The following is a 14,677-nucleotide window of genomic DNA, read 5'->3' as shown; positions in this document are numbered from 1 at the left end:
CCTTCGCGCGTTTTTGTCTTCACACCAATTGCCCTTAAATTTAGGGACACTGAAAGTAATAGTAAATTATAAATAGTACAAAATAAAAAAAATGGTTAAAATTTACGAGATTTGTCATTTTAATAAAAAAAATATATAATGCTTAGATATCATTTAATTAAATATGCACAAAATTTACTAAAAAAGATCATAAAAATATTGTAAAATAGATATATGGAATAATGTCAACAACAAAAAACAGAGTATATTTTCTGAAAAAAATTATTTATTTTAATTTACAAAATAAAAAGGGCTCATCAATTTAGTTCTTTTCCCCAGAACCGAGTGTCACTAAAACCGACCACAGATGATACTTTTTGGTTATTAACTGAGAGACTACTAATAATATCCCGTTAACTACTTTCTTTACTTTGGGAATGTTCTGGAATTGATTTACAAGGTTTTACTTTTATCAAATCCAAATCATGGATAATCTCCTATGGTAAATAAGCAAATCAGGAATATGCTCTATCAAGGAGAGAAAGTGAACAAGCAAGTGCTAAATTCTGATTGACCTTACAGAGTGATTATAAACAGATTGTTAGTTCGGTGTCAAGAAAAAATGGCAAAGAATAAGATGGTAGGGGAAAAACAGTTTCTTCATGGAAAAAACTGCAAGATTCATTTAAACTGATATAATAACTATCAACAATATAATATATATATTGAAATAAAGATATACAATAGCGGGGATAATGGAAAAAGTGCTAATTTCTTAATACTCCAATTATTCATGGATTGACTAACAGGCATAATCATAATATCATTAACGGGACACCCTACTGTGCAGCCTCCATTTCACAAATAAAGGTCGCAAATGGTCAAACATTTTTGGTAATATTTCACAAATCCTCTTCAACGTGAGGGGCAAAACTTTGGTTTCTCAACTAAATGGCAACATCCGACAGAAAGACAGAAAAATATCCTATGATGACAAGTTCAAATCTAGAAAAGTTGCTTACCTTCAATCTGATAATGTTTAAGTTATGAGTATTTTTTTTATTGGTACGCATTTAAACATTTACAATCTTATTATAATCAAACACAATATATTCAAAAAATAATACGTTAAAACATGTGGACAAACGAAAATTAAAAGGACCATTATAAAATGTGGCACAGTCTTGACTATTTAAAATAAATAATGTAGAAATAACATCAATTCGACGATGAACTAAAAAAAATAAAAAAGTTTAAATCTTCAATAAAACATTCACATAAATATTAGCAATATATATTTTATTCCATCATGTTTGTCTACTTCTACTGTCTGTAATTTTTAGACTATATAGTGTGCTTTATTAATAATTGCATCAATTCTCATTATTTGAGAAAGAGAGGAAATTTTCTTTATCTAGTTGTTTATTGAATAATGTACTAACCATTTTGATGATACCTTCCTAAATTTTCGATCAAGATTTACATTCCCACAAAATATTATCGTTTGTCTTTTTTTAACATTGGCAGATGAAGGAAACTCCCCCTTCGTCATTAAAATTCTTTGACGCAACTTTGAGAGTCCCGTATAATATTCTGTATTTTAACCATCTATGGCTTAAAATAAAAAACTTATAATCTCTAAAATATATTAATATAATTTATTCCTATCTTTAACAACGAGGGCTTAAAACAGATTTGAACCTTAGAAATAGCAAAAAATAATAAAAAATGTATGTCCTTTTTGTGAGGAACATGAGGTTATGACAGGAAAAATAAGGCAATATTTGGAATCAGGGGATCAAACTGTACTAGGTTGAGAATATGCTATTTTTATGCATAAAAAAAGTGGGATTTTGTTGGGTAGCATAATCAAACATCTAAAAAAACAAAACAACAACTAAAAATGGAGAGTCTAAAATTCACATTAAAAACAATTACTTCCCAAACGTTTCCTCCGACCTAATAATTCTTTTCAAAGTGTTCAAATATCCTGCCGATATTTTTGAGTAGTATTGTACCACATCCGCTCCATATTACCATCCTAACCTGACACATTTGGAATCCTAAATGAGAAAACTGTGTATCGCAGTGCAGCAGATATAAAAATTGTTCTTTTTAAAATCAAAAAATGAAGACCATCAACAAAGGCATCAATGCTAGAATTAAAAGTTTTCCCACATTCATTCTATGAGCATCGCAAAAAAATAAGCTATGAATATTTAAAGTTGTGCTTTGACCCCTTGTCATCGTTAATGTGGAGCAGCAAGGCTTGAAATTTTCGTCAATTTCGTTATGAACTCTTATAATATTATCGCGTAAGACTAGATCCTCCAGGAAATAGGGTCTGTTTGTAGTTTTGCAGAAATATTTTTTTGATGTGTTCTGGTGAACAATGTCAATCATTGTATTAGACTCATATATACAGGGTTTGGAAGCAAAACGTGGCCTTTTTATAACTACTAATTATGTAATTAAAATGAAACTGCTTCTTCTAACGGAATTAAAACCAACATAATTTACAAAATAAAGAAGACTTTCACCCATAGAATTTCTTCAAACCATGCAGCCATTAGAGAAATAAATAAAGAGTGGGGTAAATCTGTGTTGGAGTTGAACTGTAATTTACATCCCCTTGAATCAATTATGTCTTGTATAAAGACAGCTTTTAAGAAATTGGAGGAGTCTAGGGGATAAGTATTTGGAAAAGATTGTATGGTTAATTTAATCTATTACATCAACAAATTGAGATACAAAATGGAAAGAGTGACGCCACTGGATTTGTAATCGTCTTCATATTACACGAAAGCTTTTTGAATATGAGGATCAATTTAGATTATTGTTTAGTACAGGGACGTCTTTTAGATGATTAAGATATTCAATGTTTTGAAGATTTCCATAACTCTACCTGTTTAACCAAAATTACTCTTTTAGCTGTGCTGGGAAAACTTCTGACGGGGAAATGGATGGAGAAACTTTACAACTCATATTATAATCAACTGAACCATCTTCATGCAATTCAAATAGTTAAAGAAGTTGTGGAATGATGAAAAAAAAATTTATTAGATCCTACATCGATTTTTATATAAAATAACTATTTTTTTAGAGAACCCCTCCTTATTGAGAGCACTTTCCGTAAACTTCAAAGAATTAAAATTAATTTTTACTTCAACGATATATTTTGAATTAGATATTGATAACTTATCTGACAGATTGTAAGAAGAAGTTACGTCGACAAGGTCCCACTACTTGGACGCTTAAGAACTGATTGGTATGCCTTCAGCAATAAAAAATTAATTTTCAAGTGTTACTAATATCATGTCGATTAAAAACTTCAGGGAATGGTACTTTGCATAATTTAGAACATTTGGATACTCCACTTAAAGAACCTATCATAACAAAAAGTGTAAAATATAGTAAACAAATAATATACCATGGAATATAGGAAATATTATAAGTAATAAAAAAAAGTGGACCTGGGGTTTGTGTTGTATGAGTTTGAACCAAAAATTCATTTTCAAGGATTACAAGATTATTTGAAATAATTAAAAGGAACAAAGAGTTATTAAATTCTGCTAAAATCTCTTCATGGTATTGTGTCAGAAATATCGAAAATTATGCAAGGAAAATATTTATTCATAATGTTAAAAAGGCTGACTTTAAAAAAAAAAAAAAAAGCTACAAAGCGTCTGGAAGGACTGGGGGATGATAATTATACCACGAATGCAAAATTGCAGGAGCTGATAGAGCATGAAAAAATGGGAATACTAAGACGAATAAAGAACAAAATTGTGGAGTTGAATGTAAAGGGAAACATCTTGAAAATTCGTTTCCCAGAGGAAAAATGGACATCATCAATTTTGTCTCAGGCAAAGTATCCGAGGATCCGGAGAAAATATCCGTAGAAATATGCAGATTTTATTCCAAATTATATAGTTTTTTGGTTTGTAATTCGAACAGACTATGTGACTTCGGTTTGAACTGGAGATTGCTGAAAGATCCCCAAAAAAAATCCTTGTTATTTCAAAATGGGGATCATAAAAGAACTGAAAAACATGATCTAAATCATTCAACGGTTTTGTACCCAATTAAGATAATTGAATACTACTTATAGATATATTTAATAATTATAAAAACTCTGACATCATAAATTGTATCCTAACTTAAGAAATGCCATTTTGAATATGAATTATATTGCTAGAGAGTGAAAGTTTGATAATTTGCTTTGGTGTGTATTTTCTTTTTGGACGTCATAGACTACGTCTTGAGGAAAATCCTACATCAACAGACACTTTTTTTAATAAAACAGACATCAAATATTAAGAAAGCTCTTAATTTTTTTATCTGTCAAAAATCATACAAATTTGTAAACCATTACAGAAATTGTAGAATGTCCAAATAATAATTATAGAAATAAAAGATACAAACAAGTAATTGTAAGAAATTGAAATATTATATGTTTAATTAAATTAATGAAGGAGGAAAAGAAAAAAAAGAAAACCCGGAATAGAAGTAATCAGATCAAGAAGTGAGGTTCTCTAGCGAGCTCTTTTTAGATCCCTCCCTGCTCTTTTCCTTTTCTCCAATATATCAGTCAGTATAGCCTATATGACGTAGTATGGATCATTCTATGTTAACGTCATTACACGGGAGTCTTGTTTATTTATCTAACTCTATAATAAGTAATAACATAGAAGAGCCATCCCTAATCTCACTGGTCTATTAAGTTCCCTGGTACGTCCGTAAGCTTGGTAATAATTTATTATTTTCCTGTGATCTCTGACTGGTTAGAGACGGCTTCTAGGATATCCATTGAGTGAAGTACATACTCTTCCAGCCTTTGTGGAATAGGCAAAATTTTATTTATAAAACCATAAATTATCCCTTGGACTTTTGAAGTAAATAAATTCGAGCCCTATACAATGCAAATTTAATATCAAGAAAAATGAAAGGTACGTAAAGTCTTATAAGATTATACAATTTCAATTAACTACAGTAATACGATTTTAATCCAAAATTATAATTTGAATAAAAAAATTAAATTTAGGAAAATCTTAATATTTTTATTAACATTTTATAGTAACACCCTATTAACAAAATAATTAAGGGAGGTAAAAATTATAATCTATTGGCTTCAAGTGATCTGGAAAAAAGTAGTTTCTATGAAGAGTGAAAGACAATTATCATTTGTAGTTTTACATATAGATAATTTTAAGCTTAAACTAACAAAAGATATATCAGTCAGTATAGCCTATATGACGTAGTATGGATCATTTTATGTTAACGTCATTACATTACTTAATTGTAATTATCAACCTTTTCTTCACCATAAAGTGTAGACTTGATGTATTTTTTTTTATTAGTTAGCTAGTTTTCTTTAATTGAAAGATTATTATACATTAATTTGCTCACAAACTTTAACAAAAAAAGGAAAAAACTTGCCAATCAAATTATAATTTATATCTCAGAGATTCAAATAATATAAACGGCGATATGTTAAAAATTTACGTGATTAGTGGTAACTCTCTCAATTTGAAGACTGGTTGTGAGGAGTACAGCATACTTATTTAGAAGTTACATTAAGTGATCTACGAGTAGCCATAAAAGGAAGAAGATAAATAAAATTACAATTACAATTAAAGAATTACAGCAAAATGGATCCTTGGAATTTTGCTCCGAATCTAAAAAAAAAAAAATACATCAAGAAAAAATATGACATGAATAATAAACATGGTTATGCAATTTTTTTTATGCCAAATAAATTTATTTTTACATTTACAAAACTTTTCAAAACAAGTATGGATCAAGAGCAGCTTATGTCCAAGTGACTACTATTAAGGATCAAAGCTGTTTAATGCTGTAACAGTTAAATGTAGGGACAAATTGTGAAATATATTTTGATCTGAATGTTAAAATATATAATAAAAACATTTTTTAATGTGTGCATGATGCAAACAACAAAAGTAAACTTTGTTTAACATGGAAAATAGGTGCCTTTAATTCAGAGGCTCATACATTCAAGATGAATGGATTCACAAAGTTTAAAAGCATTTTATTTGATACCTGAATGTGCAAACTATAATTTGAAAAATATTTGAAAGATAAAAGGCTTTTTGAATTGATTTCATTACAAAACTTCATTATATTGGCATGCCCGAGCTGAAAAAAAAATAAGAAAAAAAAGGATGGGAAAAAATTGACAATTTCGATCACTACAGACTAAACTTCAAAATGAATAAATAGAAGATATATTGTACCTACGTAAAATTTAATATGATCATATAAGAAACACAGATGACACACGTCTCTATTTTAGTAAATAACATTTTTTTTTTGTGAAATTTGCCCATTATGTTTTTATAAAACACATAGACTAGTATTTGTAAAAACATATATAAACATGGTCTCCATATCTAGCAGCCTAAACTGCTTTATAGTTTTATTCCTTTTTCTTCTTTATTTAAGAAAGGGATTATGAAAGGAAATACTTTTGTCTCACGCATAATTCAATTTTCTTTAGTTCGAAAATCAGCTATTACAGACTTTATTTTATTAATATAGATAAGTTTGTATATAAATCTCAATAAAAGTTTAATTACAATAATATTCTCTTTTTTTGAAATTAATGTTCTTTACCATATCCTTGTCAAAAACAAATATGAAAAAAGAAAAAAAGAATCCAGGCAGTCTTGGCTGCTTAGGTATAGAGACGAAGTGTAAACTTTTTTTTTCTCGCAAGGCTGGGTATACATTAAGATATATTTCCATAAAGAGTGGCAAACAATGTCGATACACTACGCTTTCAACGTATGCAAAACGTTATTGGGTCGTTTTGAGCATGTGATTATGGCTAAAGGTGCTTAAATTCATAAATAATGTTTTCTAGTGAGTAATAACAAGTTTCAATTAAACAAACATTTATTATTAAAAAAATAATAAATCAAATTTTACAATATATATAAATTTATGTCATTTCTAAAAGAGACGAGTTTCATAAATGCTGATGTGTTTGTTAAATCAAAATGTGATATTTTATGTATGTGAATGACCTCTGTGTTTTATTTTTACCTATGATAATCAATTGTCATGTTGGGGTTTCTTTTTTCAGATTTAGTCCTATAATAAAAGAACATTGCAAGTTGTCCATGTCAATGAAAATAAAGAGATAAAACCTGATATCTTTAACTAAGAGTTTGAAATCTTATTAAATGAGCCTATCTGATATATGGAGATAATTTCCGAGGATTTACGATACAATCATGTTGAATAAAAAAGATTTAACAAAAACAAACTTTAAATTTAACTTTAAACAAAAAAATCATTAGTAACTATAAAACTTACAAAAAACTTTTGTTGTTCAAGTAAAGAAGCATGGAAAGGTTTTTCATCAGGATAAAAAAACAACATACTGATGTAAAAATATAATTTTGCTTTATTATTAGGTGTTAAAGGACATGAACTTAGGGGCACTGCAATGGTGAAACTGGTCTCTTCGATGAATTTGTGAATGAAAATAAAGGAAAGATTGTTTTTGTCCAAAAAAAAAAAAAAAAAAAAAAAAAAAAAAGATATAATGATTCTCTTATATATGTCATATATGAAACGTTACTGAAAAGGACAAATAAATCATTGCAATAAGAAGTTAAATATAGTATTTTAAGATTATCAATCATAAAAATAAATGGAACAAACCCATTTTGAAAATACTTGATTGATTTATATGATAGCAAGAGTAGCTCAGGGGTTAATTGCTAAGCGGATTTGCTCCTTAAAACTAGCATTTGTAAGTGTTATTTTTCATTATCCCTTCAAATGATTTTTTTTTCTAATTTATTTAAAATTTACTTTAAAACTGATTGTAGATGAATAAACTTCATTCCATGATTTTAGACCTTTTAAAGTTTTACTCCTTGTCAGCCATATTTGCTCTATTTATTAAAAAAAACATATCACCCGTTCATTACACATTAAAATTGTAATTTATTCTACAAAATGGATAGTTTTCTACAATTGAATAGAAACTCAAAAAGATTTGTTTTGAACAAAAATGAATCAAAACAAAAAGAAAGTTAACAATTCAGGAGTTGAATCATAACGACAACAGCTTGGAAAAGGAAAATTCATAATTCAGATTTCAAATTAGAAAATGATATAAGAATAAGGGTTCACCCAAAAAACGTTTTTCCTTTTCTAATCCCAAAACGGTCAATCATCGAAACTTTTTGTTTAGCTTTAGGATTAATCATAGATAGTGGTGTAAATTGTGAGTATTTTTTTTTCTTTTGAAGTTGCTAATGAGAAATATGAATTTCCTTTTCAGATTGTCATTATTATTTTATTCTTGTAGCGTGAACATCTTTTGCAATTAGATTCATTTATAGTTAATCCATATTGAACTATGCTCATAAAATACCTTTAGGATTTTTGCAGAGTTATAATTATATGTCCTTGAGACTCAAATTCAGAAAATCTTTATTAGATCATCTCTTGCAAATTCAATAGTACAATACCGTATGCCTTCCAAAAGACTGACCACCTCTTCATCTGTTGTTCCAGGTTTATAGTTATTTTTGTTGATCGATCACCAATTTTGCTTGAATCTTTTGAATAAAGCAGCATCTGGTGACGATGTGTTACCCATACACTCTTGGAAAACAGTTTCAAAAACTAATTCCATCAAATGGTGTCTTCAAGCAAATGGTAGAAGTTTTTGTCTAGTAATTTTTTAAGTAGAACACAAGTTTCATTAATGTTGCCGTTGGTTGAACTTTTAGTGTCAAAGCAAATTGCTTTATTTTATAAATATGTATGTACTCTGTGTTTAATTAAAAATTCACTCATAATTTATTTGATAGATCATAAAGAGAAAAGAACAGAAATGTATTCAAATTATATATTTTTTGTAGATACCATCTTCAAATAGAATGACTTAGACGTTTATTTCTTGTTTTATGTGTTAAAATTGAATTACATGGTCAATTTCCGTAAAAATGTAATAAGAAGGGCACTAAGGCCATAATAATCAAAAACTTATATATTTTTATTGAATTTAATATGATTTAAACGTAATAACAAATTTTCATATTTATCAGTCCAATAGTTGGGTTAAAGAGGTTAAAGAAATAAAAACAAGGGCGTGGGATAAATTTCAATCAACTTCAATTGACGTTATTTTGAACATCTAAAAATTATTTTTGTTCAAATAATTATCATAATATATTTTATAGTAAATTTAGTAAGCTCAATTTATTGTGTAAACAAAAAGACTTTAATCTGAAGTATATATTAAGTATTTAAGAAAGTACTCAGTTTTTTAGTCGAAAATGTAAATTTTTAATACTTTAGGGCGTTAAACTACCTTTAAATATTTTTAAAACTTTTTACTATTAAGAATCATTTCTCAACCTAAGCCATTTACTTTTCTAAAAAGTTGAATTTATTGTCACCCTAATATACATTGTTAAGCATAATTAGCAATCTTCATAGATTGATCCATTTAGGATTCTGTGGTGGATAAGATACCTATATAGTATGGACCAACCTTTTTCTTAAGAGGTTCCACTCAACAAGGGAGATGTTAGGAACTTTTCTCCTTACAATGGTGAATAATGGTGTAAAATTTTGGCAATTTTGCATATTTTCATTTACACTTAGGGTTTATAGTCTACGAAAAATTTTGTTGCTCAAGACTCCTTCTTTGAAATTAATAAGCCTAATGTAACAATAATATTCTATAATTGATTCTCGTCAGTTTTAATGTTTTTTTCAAGTTTACTAACGAGAGTTGCAGGCTGATTAAATTTTTAGCTTAATTTTGGACTACAAGTTTGTTATTTATGTTTTGAGATTCTTTGGAACCCTGTTCTTCCATCGTAATAGGTCTCAATTTAGTTACCCCACTTGCTGTAAACTATGAAAGTCTCCCATTTCAGGTCGAAAAGTCATTTGTACTTATATCCAGATATGTTCCATCGGTATTATTCTTTTAATTTTCATCCATAATCAAAGGTTGAATGACAAATGATAAAAAATGTTCCGCTAAATTAAAGAGTAAGAGCCCTTATTAAGAAGAAGATGAGATAATTAAATTAGCATTTAATTGATCTATTTATTGGTGGAATGAAGATACATGAGGTCCAACTCTGGTTCAGTAGAGAAAGGATGTGCACTTATAACAATTTTATATTTGATAAAAATGTGAATCTCAAAACGGATTTATAATTCTTGTATTCCTCCTCAGCTTCATGAGCATCTGAAGTTACTTCATTTAGGTATTGTTTTAGGACTTGGGCAAATTTAAATATAATGCTTTCAAATCACTTTCCTCAACTCTTTTAAATTTATTGATTGCCTTAATTTTCTTTTTTTTTTCCCCATATCAATTTCAAAATTTTATATCTCTTTAATTTTCATACATATAGTTTTTAATGCTTGTTCTCAAACAATTTCGTCTTCTTTAAAACTAAAATGCAATGCTGCAGTATAAACCGTTACATGTTTTTATATACTCTTCCATTATTAACTTGAGTCAAAGAGATGACAATTTACTGTTTTTTTTTTTAACATAACAAATTTTGTAGTATAATGTATTACTTGTTTGGAAAAGGGAAATTGTATTTACGTTTATTTTATCCTCACATTTTGAGTTTTACAACCGATTTATAAATTTGAATTATTTAGGTTATTTCCATATAGATCGGACATCACAAACTCTATCTTATAAATGCAAATGAATCAATATGATTGATTGGACAATGAAGGGCTCTTATTAATTAATGTTTTCTTAGAGAATGAGACGAATCAGAGTTGACTTAAGGAGTAAGTGACTCAATTATTTCATTGAATGAGCTGTGGAAAGAGATTATGGAAAATTTTCTAAAAACTAATTTTCTATGAATCTATCATTATATGTCCATGAAAATATTAAATTAATCCTATCAAAAAGTGCAACTGATTTACAGTGGTTACATACTGATGATAATTACTAATTAATAATAGGTATAAATTTAGTATAAGTAATACAGATTCTTTTAGTATTATGAAAGTAATTATATAAAAAATATGAAAAGCAAAGTCATTCTGAAATACACACGCTCGTTTTTAGAGTTCAAGTCTTCAAAAAAACATGTACAAGATTATCAACTTAATGTACTTTGATTAAATAACATAAGTATTTTATTTGCTAGCAAATGCCATTTTATGAGAAAGTTTCATTTTCAAGTTTAATCCTAAGAAAAATTAAAATAAATATATACTTAGGAAATTAAATTTATGGAAGATTAGAATATCCTATATCTAACAAAAGTTAATCGCTTAATGCAATGAAAAGTCTTTTACATGCATTTTCACCAATATATATTTATTTATATATCACCCCTTACCTTTGAATAACACAAAAATACCCAATGTATTATGTTTTCAGCAGTTCGATGCCTTTCTCTGATTTGATATGTCCTGACAATATTATAATTTATTCTTTTTATAAAAAAGTAAATATATTTATATAAACTTATGCCAAAAATTTTTGTTGACCACTCGTCACATATAATTATATACATTGGCTATTTTATTATTTCTATAAATACATTTTCACTATCATATATAAACACAAATGTGGGGTTCGCTTATAGCTTGATATTAAAAAAAAAAAAAGAAAAGAAATAATGAATAAAATACTATGTAGTGTTGTAATATAATGAAATATATACATTTAATTTATTTTAAAATTGTGGAATAATAATATTTCTTGAAATGCTTGTCTCGAAGGATTTTAAAAATAAATAGCCATTGATGTGATTAACTTATTTGGCTAATACTCTTTTTTTTACTTTTATTTGATCAGCCTTTCGTTTCTATGACAACCACAGATGTCTTCTCCATTGTCGACCTTAACTCTAGAACTGTAGAGCCACTAAGGGGCTGTTCTTCCTGTTTTGTCTGTCTCTCCCCTCAACTCTTCTCCCATTGTTCAGCTTTGAAATGCAGGCACCCTCTTCAAAAAGACGGTGTTTACTCACTTCGTATGAAATGGTGGGGGGTATTTGGCAATGGAGTATGAGCCATAGGACCTCAATTTCTTCTATTTTCAATTTTTTTACCTATTTAATCCTTGATGTATTTTATTCGAGGATAACATCGACTAAAAAAGTCAGTTCTAATTTTTTTCAATCTTTAAAAGTAAATTAGTTTAAAACACCATTGGAACATATTGTTCAGTTTTCTAGCATTACAAAAAACTTTTTAATCATACAGCTTGAGGACTAAGATTCTTTATTTTTGTTTAAGGCCCGGAGCAGAGTTGAAAGTGGGAAACTCCATTAAACATACATAAGATGGATATTTATGGAAAGCTGTAAACTATTTCGTGATATGAAATATTCATTTTGCTGATGGAAAGCCAATCCGAGTTATTCGGATAATGCACAAACTGGGTCTAAACTTGTATAACATACATTGTTGTTAATTTTATTATACTCTTAAAGAATAAAAAGAGTTAAAAACTCAATTCAACAGAAATACCAATTAACGCACCAATTGTGGCTAACCAGGGACTATCAACAACAACAAAATAACAAACAAAAAATATACTATAAAACATTTTTGATAATTTCATATTATTGATAATAATCGTTACAAGAGGATTTTGGATTTTTCAAAAGTAAGGAAGACGCCTTCGGTATATGGACTTCAAAGAGTGGTAAATTTAAATATTATATTGTTTACTTAAACATAATCAGTGCAACTCCATCTGATCACTTAAAAAAACCTTGAACGATAATAATCATAATGTGATATTGGTTAATTTATGCTTTAAAATATTTATTCATAATTGCAAAAGATACAATAGTATTTTAAATCAAATTTCAGTTATGGAACGACTGATTTTTTAAGGATTAATATTATTTCGACATCCTGATGTACATGTGGCGTGACAAACTTCATTCATGATTTTGCTATATTGAGAGGTTCTTGAACAATACCCATATCTATGAAATGTATTACAAACATCAGCAGCAGCCAATTTGTTTCTACATGATGCTATTTGATTAACAGAAAGCAAAATATATAGAATCATATATATATATTCCCATTTAATATAAATAGTTAACTTACTACTACATTGTCCACAAGTTTGGGCACACAAGTACCTTACATTGTATTCATTACACCTATGTATATTTTTGTCACATATATCGTTATGAACCAAGTTGTTACAGCCTAGATTGAAGACAGAGATAATGAGTAAAGTAATTTAGGAAATAAATGAAAGAATATCTATAACCAAACTTATTGTATAATTTTTTTACCTTCGCAAGCACCGCAAAATCTTGGACACCTCCTTCTCTCATGTCTCTTTAAACAAATATCTGATGCATTAAGACAATCAGCACTTGGATCAAGACAGGAATCTAAAGAAAGAAAGATTTTGAACTTTGACAAAAAAATTTTGTAAGAATTAATTTACCACTACATCCACATGCTTTTGAACATTGAAAGTAATACACTGGGTCCATACATCTAACTTCATCCTTTGTACAAGTCGCCAGGGTGTTTTTACATATATCTATTTTGATGATGTACACAATTTAGCAGTTATTAATCCAAGGTTTTCCAATGTCTTATACTTACTTTCGAATCCTCCAAATACTCCAAGGATTAAGGCAGAGAGAATGGAAATTTGAATAATTACCTTCATGTCGACGTTGAATGTAGTACTGTTAGCTGGTATAAGTAATTCCAGCAAAAACTAGAGTTTATATACTGTTTTCATTTATGTACAAGTGTAGATGAACAAACAAGGAGAGGGCAAAAGGATTGATTTCAATAGAAATGGTGTGTGAGTGTATCTCTATTTGTTTAGAGCTACAAATATAAGTGTACGGAAAATTTAATGACTAATATATACACTTTTAAGAGTGTATTTCAGTTATCAGATCATGATTATTTACTTTCAAGAGTATACAATTATCAAAAACATACTTAAATGTAGCTAATATATATTTATGAAAAGTAAATAATCAAAGTTTTCTTGTTTAATTAAAAAATTTAACACTAATTAAATAAACAAATGAATATCTTTAAAATATATTTTATATTAATAAAAGTTAATTCAAGTTTTGAATTAGGACAGAAACAGGAAATTCTTAACTTTCAAAAGTCTTCAAACTTTAACTTAAATCCTAAAATATAGCCACATACTATGGGTGTTCAAACTGTATAGGTTTTATCAAATTTATAAGTATAATATTTTAGAGGAATAGAGGGAATTGAAGGAAGATAATTTTCAGTAGATCTCAACCATTTTCAAAAAAAAATAAAAAAATGAGCCAGACCTAAAATGCTCAGAATTTATGTTTCACCACTATCTACAATTATAACTAAGGTTGTACAAAAAATATCGGTAATTAATTGTTTTGAGCTAAGAAACAGAAAAACAGTTTTAAATAATCTTTTTTTTAAAATTATTATATGCAGAGCCCTATAATAGGAGTTTCGAAAATAGACTTGAGCGCCACCTTGCGTCAACCACAATTGAGGCCTTAAACAACTTAAATTCGTTACATTGAAAATTGATAAAATGAAATAAAGTAATTATCAAATAATAATTTTTTTTTAAACATAATACGTTCATTTTAGTTAAAATAACTAATTCAAATTACATAACACTACGAGTACGATATAAGATTAGACAACTTTTTTT

The 14,677-nt window shown here is 28.0% G+C and overlaps 1 long non-coding RNA gene across 1 annotated transcript; it reads right to left on the bottom strand.

The window, feature by feature from the left end:
- Positions 1–4,953: 4,953 nt before the first annotated feature.
- LOC121124344 (uncharacterized) lies at positions 4,954–13,390 on the bottom strand. Its single transcript, XR_011781836.1, has 4 exons — positions 13,284–13,390; positions 13,090–13,194; positions 12,750–13,014; positions 4,954–5,227 (listed from the first exon to the last, which is right to left on the bottom strand). It is a non-coding gene; the product is annotated as an uncharacterized lncRNA (long non-coding RNA).
- Between the last annotated feature and the right edge of the window lie 1,287 nt (positions 13,391–14,677).

This window comes from Lepeophtheirus salmonis, chromosome 9 (assembly GCF_016086655.4).
Source record: "Lepeophtheirus salmonis chromosome 9, UVic_Lsal_1.4, whole genome shotgun sequence".
Classification (NCBI taxonomy): domain Eukaryota; kingdom Metazoa; phylum Arthropoda; class Copepoda; order Siphonostomatoida; family Caligidae; genus Lepeophtheirus; species Lepeophtheirus salmonis.
This window is presented reverse-complemented; position numbering and strand designations above follow the sequence as displayed.